Genomic DNA, 11,808 nt, shown 5'->3' on the forward strand with positions numbered 1-11,808 from the left:
CGTTCCAAACAAAACTGTATCAGCTAAGGTTTCAGGCCGGGGAAGGGAGCAAAAACAAAAAAGATGCTCTGCGGAAAGTGCAGTAAAGAGGCAATTTTCAAAGGTGAGGACAAGTCACCGGCGACTGCAAAGTGGAGAACTCACAACAATGGTTTAGAGAAGTTGCTCTGGGAGCATAAGATAAAAAGCTCTTTCTGCAGGCTATTTTTTAAAAAAACAGAACCGTTTCTCTACCTACTTCCCATTAAAGAATTTTTAAAGATATCTGCCCGGTGGGGCACCAAGTGATTGTCCTGCCTGGGAGTCCGCCCACGTCGGGGCAGCCTGGACAGTGCTCTCTTTGGAGGCAGGTACCTCACTCCCCACCCACCCCTGCTGCCACCCTCTGCAGCTGTCAGAGGGGGGTCCTGGGAACCAGGACCTGATTCTGGGTGGGGCTTGTGCAGATCAGGCTGCTGTCCACTGCAGAGCTTGTCTGTAGTTCTGCCGAAGGAAAATCAAGAGGCGAATCCAAGCAGGTCTGGAGCCAGGAGGACCGAGTGGGGGAGGAATAAAGTGGGAGGCGGGTTGAAGCGCTGAGCTTCATCCTGGTGTTCATCACAGGGTCGCGGTGGTCACAGGAGGGGCTCACCCGGGGTGGGCGTCTGCAAGGGGGGTACACAGGCGGCCTTTGGGGCCCCTGTGTGGCGGGCACCATGCCAAGTGCTTTCCCCTCGCTCCTCCCCAAGGACGGAGTGGAATCTGAGATTGTGTTCCCTTTTTCAACTTGATAAGAGCATGCATGACATAGGCTGACTCTTCTTAATACAGGTAGGAGCCCCACAAACATGAAATTAACCTAAAAGAAACACAACGGGCTAATGAGCATACGTTCGGCTTCCTTCAATAATCAGGTATAAAAACTAAAATTGGACATTATGTTCTCATCTGTCAAATAATGTTGAAAGAAAATTCTGGTTCGGTGAAGTTTTGGCAAAACAAGGCAGGCTCGTGGGCCTGGTAGTAGGCAAGCCCCAGGGATCATGTGCTGGGTTAAACCGTGTCCCCCCCAAATTCAGGTCCGCTCAGTCCTTATTTGGAAGTAGGGTCTCCATAGATATAATTAGCTAAGATGAGGTCCTACTGCATTAAGGTGGGCCCTAAATCCAGTGACTAATGTCCTTCTAAGAGGCTCATGGGAAGACACACAGGGTCAAGGCCATGGGATGGTGGGGGCAGAGGGCAGAATGCCACAGCTCAGGGTGGGATGCACGCAACCACCGGAGGCTGGGAGGAGGCGAGGAAGGATTCCTCCCTGGGCGCTCAGAGGGCGAGTGGGACGCCTGGATTTCAGCCGTCAGCCTCAGGACAGTGAGAGAACACACTTCTGCTGTTGCCAGCTTCCCGTCTGCCACATGTAGCACACGCCCCAGACTCACCGCCCCCCGTGGGAACCATGGTGCCAGGGGTGGGACGTGCAGCCTCTGAAAAGGTTGGGAAACCTAATGAGGGCACAGGGACAGTGTCCCTGTCGTAGCTTTTTGGGCGATTTGGCTATTTTTCCAACATTCAGAAAGGACCCTTTTTAAAAAATGTCTCCCAACCAACCAATTCTGGAAAAGCTTCAAAACACAGCACTGCTCCCCATGGAGCTGCCCAGGTTCCCCTGCAGAGGGGACAGCCTCATGCCATCGGTGCTACACCAGGACGGCAACAGGGCGAAAGGGAGGTAGCGGTCAATGTCCGCCCTCCTGGCGGGCAGGCAGCCACAGCCACCATGACAGCCTCTCCATTAGGACAGAAGCACTTAGAAATCTGGGCCACTTAGAGCCCTCACAGCAGGTGCCAGCAGCTGTGACAGGCCTGCACTGAACTCTGAGGTAGCTGCCAGCCTGAAAATAGCTCGGTCCTTTCCCCATCAGAAACAGGGTTTAATAACCATCAATTTGTCAGATTATGGTCCCATATTCTTGGGGGAATCTGCAGTAACTCCTGCTAGAAACCAAGAGATGAAAGTCATGAGGTCCTGCCCTCTAGGAGCCACCAGTGAAAAATATTAACTAGGCTCTGAATACTGAAATTCCCCAAGTGAGTCCTTTGTGTCTTCTCATTCGTTGCCCCAACTTGCCCATGAGGAATCTGAGGCTCAAACAGACTGAGGGGTTTGCTCTGGCTGAGACCCTTGGGGAATTTCACCAGAGTTGAGTTCCAAGTGATGTGCTCTTCTTCTGGGGACACCATATGTGTGCACATTCCGAAGGACAAGGGGAGGAGTGGCAGGTGGCAGGAGGCTGTGGGAGCCCGAGGCCAAAGTTCCAAACAGATCCTTGGATGGGAGAGAGAAGAGCCCCTTGAATGTCCCACCACAGCAGCAAGATGGACATCTGAGGTGCCCGGCGCCTGTGGGTGGGCATGGGGGCAGGGGAGCACACGGCCTCAAATGTGATTTTTTGTGTGTGTTAATCTTCACCTGAGGATATTTTTTCATTTATTTTTAGAGAGACTAGAAGTGAGGGAGAGAAGGGGAGGGGGAAGAGAGAGAGAGAAGGAGAGAAACTTCGATGTAAGAGAAACACATCGATTGGCTGCTTCCCACACTCACACTGACTGGGGCCAGGGAATGAACCTGCAACCCAGGTATGTGCCCTTGACCAGGAATAGAACCCTCGACCCTTTGGTGCATGGGCTGACACCCTAACCACTGAGCCACACTGGCCAGGACTCAAATGTGGTCTTTTTTAGTCTTATATCTCCAAAGACCTGATGGTGATGGATGGAAAGCTGGGCCCCTCCTCCTGACTGCAGAGCGGTGGTTCTTGATGTTACCGTGAAGCTTTCATGGGATAGGGGCGGGGTGGGGGGACTTAAAAATCCTGAGGCCAGGTCCCTGCCCCACAAAATCTCACTTGGTTCGTTGGGTGTGGCTTGGGGGCAGCCAAGGTGGCAGATCACTGCTTTACCAATCTCCCCGTTTTCATAACCCTCTGTTGGTGTTTCCCCTCCTCCCTCCCTCCTTTTAACAATTATACCCAGAGCCTCAGGAGTTGTCAGCAGCATGTGGGGTTGACATCAGAGCCCTGGAGGCCGACCTAGGTCTGGGAGAGCAGGGCAGGCCTAAGGGACACTATGTATGTGTATTTAAATTTAGGAATAATCTGCATATAGAGGAACTGACCCTGGGCAGATTCATATCATCATGTAACCATCCAGATCTATAAAACTCCAGCACCCTGAAGTAGTCTCTAGGGACATCTTTGAATGTGGTTCCAGGGGGTAGGGGTTGCACAGCCTGATCCCCTGGTTCTTTGCCCTCCACCCTCAGACAGCAGTGGTTCTGAGGCACCTGCTAGTGCTAGGCTGGCAAATTTCCCCATCACTGAAAGGACTATTCCCTAGCAACCCAGTTCTGCCTTGTTAGAGCCTCTGTTGAAAGACCCAGCTTGTTAATGTCACTTTTCTTGCTTCTCCTGAAACCAATTTTCCAGACCTGTTTAGTATCCACATCAATATCTCCAAAGATCACTAACACGACTTTTGATGGGAGAGAAAAATTCACCTGTTACCCAAAGCAGCCACAGGGTTTTCCTCACACAGCTATTCCCAGCTCCCGAGAAATCATTTAACTGGTTTGGAGGTCACAGGACCCTCTTCCAATTAGGGTCCTACCACACCAGCTGCCACCTGCACAGGAGAACATCAGGACTGGGCTCTGCAGGACAAGCATCATCTACTCAGAAGTATCACAAGTCCATGAGCCACTGTCTGGCTCCTTTCAAAAGGCAAATGGGCCCGGCTGGTGTTGCTCAGTGGTTGAGCATCAACGCATCAACCAGGAGGTCATGGTTCGATTTCCCCATCAGGGCACATGCCTGGGTTTTGGGCTCAATCCCCAGTAGGGGACTTGCAGGAGCCAGTCCATCAATGTTTCTCTCTCATCAATGTTTCTATCTATTCCTCTCCCTTCCTCTCTCTCTAAAAATTCAATAAAAACATATTTTTTAAAAAAGGCCATTCCCATACACTTCATAGTGAAACTATAGAATACCAAAGACAAAGAGGAGATCTTTAAAAAACCCTGAAAGAAAAGGCAGATTTCCCACAAAGGTATAAAGATTAACATCTGACTTCTCAACATCAAATATGGAAGCCAGAACACAGTAGAATAATGTCTTCAAAATGCTGATAAAAATAACTGTCCACTAGAGGAGCATTTAAGATTTTGCTCCCTGGCATATGTCCTCAGTTTGGCTCCAATAAACTCTTATAATTTTTTTTAAACTATCAACTAGATTTGTAAAGCCAACAAAACTGTATTTCTAGAATAAGTTATAGAGGCATTTCAGTAATATAAACTGAATATAATATAAATCAAGATAATTTACCACCAACAAGACCTCACTAAAGAGGCTCCTAAGGGATGTACTTAAGGAAGAAGTAAAATACCCCGGAATGAAAATCTGAGCTAAAAGAAGAGACTAGCAGGTGAAGGTGATTTTTGCCATGCCACTATTTCCCATGAATTATTACTCCTTACTTCTCTCTTGGGGAAGAATGCCCTTTACTTCCTTGCCCACATGGAAAATCTACACTCATCTCCCAAGAACCACCTCTCCTATAAATCCCTTCCCAGATCCCCAGCCTCTTTCCTTTGAGCTCCCAATGAACTTTCTACAAATTTTAAAGCACCTTCCTTTACTTATGTATGTCTGTTTTGCCTTCTACACGGTGTTCCTTGAGGGATAATTTTAGGATTGATCTCCACATCCTTGGGTTAAATATCAATGTTAACATTTATCATTTCTTAGTAATGGAAATTTTACATCAATAACCTCGTTATTCATTAGAGAAAGAAAAAATATATAATATAATATAGAAAATGGGACAGAGAGAACAATAGTCTTAAATACCACAGGTAAAAAACAGCCATTGCCATGGGAACCCCAGAGAAATTTCCAGCTTGGAACAAACAAATATAAACTCAGATGTGGGCTGAGGGGCAATCATCAGGACCATTCCTTAAAGAGCTGCTTTGCAACAGTTGGGCTAATCAGCCCTCTATTTCCTCCGCCCTCTTTTCTTCCTCCTGTCAGTGGAGCATGCATAGCTGGAAGCAATGGCTTCCTCCTGAATAAAATCTCTAAAGGAAGTGGGTACCTTCCTGGGAAGAGCTTTGGATCAGGTTGTAGGGATTTGCAAGAGCAGCAACGCAGAGCAGAGTTTGAAGTCATGGAAGTTAAGCTTAGGGAGAACAGGCAGCTCCCTCCAGGAGTGAAATTCATTGGAGGGCTGGCTCCATCCCCAGGGCAAAGTCCTCCTTACCTTAGCATGTGGGAGTATCCAGTCTGCCTGGGTTCCTCATGCCCTGTTCACCTTGGAAAACACCACAGTGAGGGGCATTCAACAGCCCGCCCATGGCAGGCAGCCTCGGCTAGGGGACCTTGGCAGACGAACCCCTTTTGGCTTATTGCCAGCACCTGTGCACGGGGAACCACCCACAGTAAGGACAGAGGCTGTGCTGGGCTGAATGACAAGAGGCCTTGTCTCTATTCAAGAGAGCTCTGCCAGCCTTGGAGGTTTAGATACGGCCCAAGGGAGGGATGGAGATGAAGCTGAAAATGGACCACCTTTCTACTCTAAATTAATTTGTTAATTTAGAAAAAGTAGAAAAGAGTTATAGGGCAGCTCACATTTCTTTTACAGGGAAGACCGTTGTTTTCACGGAACGGAAGGGAGATGGTGGGAAGTAGGGCAAGTGTGTTAAAGTCCCCCATCTGAGGCTGATAAAAGGTGGCAAAGAAACACAAGACTTCAACAGGCAATCAACCAAAAAAATGGAAAACTGGGAACTCTTTGAAGTGGTTGCCCCTGAGAAATGAAACTGGGCCTAGGAGAGGGGTGATGACAGATGGCTTTTCATCTTAGACCTTTCTAGTGGTGGTTCGATTTCATTGTGATCAAATGCACGTGTTTCTTTAATAACCACAACAATAATTAGGCAAATTATTTAAAATCAAAACTAAAGGGTATCCCCATTAACTGGAACATGTTACATAAATTATAATTGACTCACACAGTGGCTACTGTGCAGCGCTGAGAAACAGAAAGTGGTCTGTACAGAAATGGAAACATAAGGATGATGTTATTTAAGTAAAAAAATTGTTTTGATTAATTTGATGGCCAATATAGGCGTTATGATGCCAATTGTGCTTTTTAAATCTCTATGCATATGCATATTATCTGACTCAGATAGTTATTTTCTTACAAGTGGCAGAGACTCAACTTTTAAGCAAAAAGGAGAAATGAATTGGCTCCGATAACTATGAAGTCCAGGGGAGGAGCTGGAGCTTTGCCGCAGCTTCATCCGTGGGTTCAACCAGCTCAAACGGGTCCTAGCTCACATCCTCCAGCCTAGAAATCCCAGAAGAAAGACTCCCAGAGTAGCCCCTACAGCACTGGATGGAGCAGATGGCTCAGCTGAAGTAAGGGCGGGGGGAGGGGAGATGCTTCAAGGGCAGGCCTGGGTCATGTCCCAACCCTTGTTCCAGGAGGTGGGGTCAGTCCCCCTGACTGAGCCTCACAGGCTAAATACAAATGAGAGTTTGGGTGAGGGCAGGGTCCCCAAAGGGAAATCTGGTTGTTATTTCAGAAGAGAGTGGGATAGATTTGGACGGATTCACTCCATTGAAGTCCACCATATTTAATACACACCTGACATGATTCTATGTGACCGGGGAAAGATCTGGAAGAAAATAGACTGGTGGATTGATGGTGGCTGCTTGGAGACCTATGTTGTGATGTATTTTGAAGCCCCATTGAGGATCAAGGGCTGAGAATTCTGAAATCAATTAATAATGCCTGCCATGGGAACAAAAGCAGAAGTAGCAGTATATGAGCTTTGCATTTGTCATCCTAGACCCAGAGACTCCATTTGCCTATGGCTTGTTTCTTTTTTTAATCCTCACTGGAGGATATTTTTTCCTTTGTTTTTCAGAGTGGAAGGGAGAGAGAGAGAGACGTCGACATGAGAGAGACACATCAATTGGTTGCCTCCCACATGCCCTCCAACCAGGGCCAGGGATTGAGCCTGCAACCGAGGTACCTGCCCTTGGCCGGAATCGAACCTGGGACCCTTCAGTTCACGGGCTGACGCTCTAACCACTGAGCTAAACCAGCCAGGCCTGGCTTTCTCTTTTTTCAATTGAGATATAATTAGCACACAGCAAGTATTCCGCTTGATGGGTTTTGACAACTGTCTTCACCCTTGGAACCACCACCCCAAACAAGACAGAGAAATTTCATCATCCTGGAAAGTTCCCTCATGTCCTCCCAGTCACCTTCCCCATCCCCGGCCACGTTCTGATTTCTGTCACCACGGATTAGTGTTTGACTGTCCTCAATTTAATTGCACAGCAACGAATGTGGACTCTTGCTCCACATGATGCCCGTGGATCCATCCACCCTGTTGCATATACCATTAGTTCTTTCTTTTAAATTGCTGAGTGTATTTTATTATACGGAAGTTTTATTTATCCATTCTCAAGTCGATAGACATTTGGGTTCTTTTCCATTTGGAACTATTTATGAATTAAGTGGCGATGAGCATTCATATACAAATTGTTTTGTGGACAGGTGTTTCCACTTTTCTTTGGAAACATCTAAGAATGGGATGACCGCTTCAGAGGGTAGATGCCTGTAGATTTAACCTCATGAGAGACTCTGACAACTTTCCAAAGTGGTTGTACCAATTTGCATTCCCAGCAGTTGCTCCACACCCTCACCAGCAGGCGGTGTCATTCTGAGGTGCCCCCACCCCCAGTGGGGTCAAACGGTTTTTCACTGCGGTTTCAATTTGCATTTCACCGCTGCCTAAAAAACTTGAGGCCTGTTTCATATGCTTAGTGGCCACTGAGCTTTGTCTAGCTTCTTTCGTTACGTGGTCCTGTGTGTTATTTATTGAGTATTAAAATGGTCTCATCCTTAAAAGGAAGTGTATGTGCGGCTCCTCCGTGGGCTGGGATCTGGCTTCTGTACCAAGGTGATTTCACTGTCATTTGGTTGCTGCTATAGAATGCAGAAATCCCAGGCTGTCTGGAGTCCTCACCTCTGGGAACCAAGGGCTCTTTCCTCCTGTTTACCTGGCCCTCTGAGCTCTCTGCCTCCGGGCCTCTTGCTTGCTAGGCTCCGTCTTGGATTCCACTTGCTGTCCTGCCACACGCCCCTGGCTGCCCTGCCCTTCGGGGTGCACGCCTGTTGCTTGGTTACTGTCTCCCAGGCCCAGGTCTGGCTGGCCCACCTCCCAGCTCCCCCTTCCTCAGAGCCGGGCATCTGGACACATCTGCTCTGGGAAGTCTGGGGGTTCAATGGCATTGATTTAACACCCATTATAGCAGCTACTGAAGAGACAGGGTGATCCAGTTGTCTGGGTGCCGGGCTGGTTGTTTTCCTGAGTCAAGTATTTTGTGGGTATTTTTCCCCTCAAATGTTAAAAAAGAAAAATAATACTGTTTGTTGCTACTCTAAGCGGGGGAAAAAAAATACTGGCAACGTGAGCAAACAGAACTGCCGTCTTCTCACAAAAGCCTGTTGTCTCCACACCCTTCTGCAGCTTTTCCTAGCGCCCTCCCCATGTATTAGTCCTTAATTAAGATCAATATTTTAGTTGTGGAGGAGGCTTAATCATGGGAATAGAAGTTGCATCTCTCTGGCTATGTCTCACCGAGACAAGTTAATGGCACAGTCTCCTGCTGGGTGGTTTACAGGCGAATGAATAAAAATATATTAATAACCAGGCTGTTTCCTGCCATGGACCCAGCTGCCTGGCATATCCAGGCTGGGAAGACAGTGGACACAGCTGGCGGAGTACCAAGACCAGAGCTGTGAACGTGCCTCCTCCCTGGGACCCAAAAAGGGGTGTCACCCTTAAGCTCTGTGCAGACAAGAATTTTAATCATAATGCATGTTTCTCTCAAAGATATCAGGGGATCTAATTTAGGCCTTAGTAACTTATTAAAGTTTCCCGTTCTCCACTCTCTAGCACCCTACAGCTCCTAAAACCTCTCAGTCCTCTGCTCCCACATGACTCTCACGAATGCTGTCTGTCTTTCCCACCACCTTTGTCCCTGAGCGCCCCTCAATCAGTGCATTTCCACGCGGCGGGCTCTTTTTGTTGCATGGTCCTCCTATGCTAAGCAGCCTCAGGGAGTCCTGTTACGTCATGATTGCCTTTCTTTCAACAATCAGCCCCTATACATATATTTTCAACCTTTAAAACTGGAGAAGGGAGGAGGGAAGTGACCTAAGAAGAAACAAAATCTGAATAGTTCTACATACTGTATATAAGACAACTGAAATTATAATTAAGGGGGAAAAAGCTTATTACGAGAAAACTCCAGGTTCAATGGTGAAGTCCACAAAATTTAAGGAAGGAGTAATACGAATTGTCTACAAACTCTCAAAAAATAAAGAAGGGGTTTTATTTTATGAGGCTAGCATATTTCTAATATCAAAACCTGACATTGTATGTCAACTATACTTTAATAAATAATAAAAATTTTTCAAAAACCTGACAGACATTACAAAAGAAATACAGACCAATATCCCTCAAGAACCTAGACACAAAAATCCTTGACAAAATGTCAGTAAATCAAATCCAACTACGTATAAAAGGGGAATAGGTCAGGGTGAAATGAGGTTTACCCCGAGAGCGCAAGATTTATTTCACATTCAAGAGATAGTCAATATACGTATTGGTGGTGTTGCTTCCATCAGTCAGGGGCAAAGCAGACGTACGGTCCTCAGTTCATCCTCGCTTGACGCCTGTGTTGGTGGCCAGAGCTGTTTTATGCCTGGGGCACATAAAAAAGCACCCCCCACCCCCAGCCAGAATGAAGTTAGCATCCTAAAGCAATGAACGCTTCTTTTCTCGGTTTCTGTGGGTGAGCAGTCCAGGTACCACTTACCTGGGCCGTCTGGCACAGGATCTCTCTTGAGGCTCCAGTCAAAGGTGGTGGTCTCTTCTGAAGACTCGACTGAAGGGGGGTCTGCTTCCGAGGCCACTCATGTGCTTATGGGCAAGATTCAGATTTTTGTTTTGTTAATCTTCACCAGAGGACATTTTTTCCATTGATTTTTCTTAGGGGGGGGGAGAGAGAGAGAGAGAAAGAGAGAGAGACAGAGAGAGAGACAGAGAGAGTGAGAGAGAGAGAGAAACATCAATGGGAGACACATCCATTGGTTGCCTCCCGCATGCCTTCCCTTCCCTCAAAGCCCTAAAGTTCATCCCACTGGCATCTCCATGCCCTCCACCTGGAAGGCAAGTTCTGGTCAAACCCAGTTATTATGTGGGTTTCTGGGGCTCCAGCCTCCACAGGCAGGGCCCAGTCTGACTGGGCTCCCCCGGCCATCCTTTCACGCTCTGCTGATATAATAGCGGTCGGATGCCCCCCAACATACCCAGAGCCCCATTCTGACCAGTGGGCCAGGGGCACGCAGCAACAACAGCCTAAGGCAAGGGAAGAGCCCTTTCTTCTTTATGTGCGAGAGCACAGCCCATCCCAGGAAGCCAGTGACTCGAAACCACAGCAGAAACCCGTGCGGGCCTTTCTGTCCCTGAACCGGCCTGTTCTTCCTCAGAAGGTGGAGTATTCAAAGGAACAAACGAGCAGTATTCCCTGGAACTGGGGGCCCGGACACTGCTTCGGTGTCCCTTTATCCCCGCGCTCGAGAAAGCTACAGTTAGCATGTCCTTAGCGTGCAGGAGAACAGGGAGTGCTGTGTGCGTCCTGCTTGCCCACGCGTGTCGGGAGGTTGGCGACGCCGTGCTGTGTATTTCAGTGGAGAGCTTGTGTGCACATGTGCGTGTGCATGCGTGTGTGCACGCGCCCTGGCGCTCAAGGCTTCACCAACGCCCTCATTCTTTCCTCTTTCTGAATAAACGTACCATGTGAAAGCTCAGATGCCTGAGATCCTACATCGACAAATGAGTAAAGAGAGGCCCAGAGACACAGAGTGACTCACCTGAGGTCACACAGCTAATTGGAACCAGGGCAACAACCTCAAGGTAGGTCTCCAGTCTTCTCATTCCAGAGTTCGGCACCACCTACAGATATTATTGCCAACTGTGGGACTTCTCATTCAGCGGGGAAACAAAGTCACGATTCTTGTGGATGAGAGCATCCTGACACGACAGGTAAGTAAAACTGCTGGGCATCAAGGCATCTTGGCGACAAGATGAAAGCACGGGGATGCTCTAGTGATGCCCAAAGCAACGGTGGGCCAACTCTGCACGGTTACAGCCGTTGGAAAGTGTAATGTATAGTAATATGTGGGCTGAGAAGGGTGCAGAGCAGACATTTCAGCAACGATCACAGGGAGTGAACTCAGAGAGCCGTGAGATCTGGGCTACAGCCAGGACCTCAGGGCTGCCCAGCGCGAGACTCACACTTGGCGTCAGTGAGAACCTGAAACTCCGAGTGCCACAGGGATGGTTAGGAGCCACGGCCTTAGGAACTGCCCCGCGGGAGGCTGAGATGTAAGCGTCTGTTCAGTGACGGCGCGCCCTGTGGTTAACTTCGGAAAAGGAAAACTGCCACTTTGGGACAGAGGAGAGCAGAAAGCTGAACGAAGGTTGTGGAAACGTAGATTTGAGCCTGGTTTCTACCACTTCGTAGCTGGGTGACCATAAGCAACCCATTTAACTTCTGAGTCCCAGGGTACTCGCATAGCATTTAGGGTGCTTTGGGCTGCAAGTAACAGAAAACTCCAAGCAATTCAGGAAATCATTCCTGCAGAGAACCGGAGGTCCAGGCGTTGGGTGCTTTCAGCAGGTAC

The 11,808-nt window shown here is 48.2% G+C and overlaps 1 long non-coding RNA gene across 1 annotated transcript; it reads right to left on the minus strand.

Moving 5' to 3' along the window:
• Positions 1 to 9,494: 9,494 nt before the first annotated feature.
• On the minus strand, positions 9,495 to 11,578 carry LOC148091394 (uncharacterized). Its single transcript, XR_015715683.1, has 2 exons — positions 10,996 to 11,578; positions 9,495 to 10,110 (listed from the first exon to the last, which is right to left on the minus strand). It is a non-coding gene; the product is annotated as an uncharacterized LOC148091394 (long non-coding RNA).
• Positions 11,579 to 11,808: the final 230 nt, after the last annotated feature.

The sequence above is a fragment of the Miniopterus natalensis genome, chromosome 15 (genome assembly GCF_054644295.1).
Source record: "Miniopterus natalensis isolate mMinNat1 chromosome 15, mMinNat1.hap1, whole genome shotgun sequence".
Taxonomy (NCBI): Eukaryota; Metazoa; Chordata; class Mammalia; order Chiroptera; family Miniopteridae; genus Miniopterus; species Miniopterus natalensis.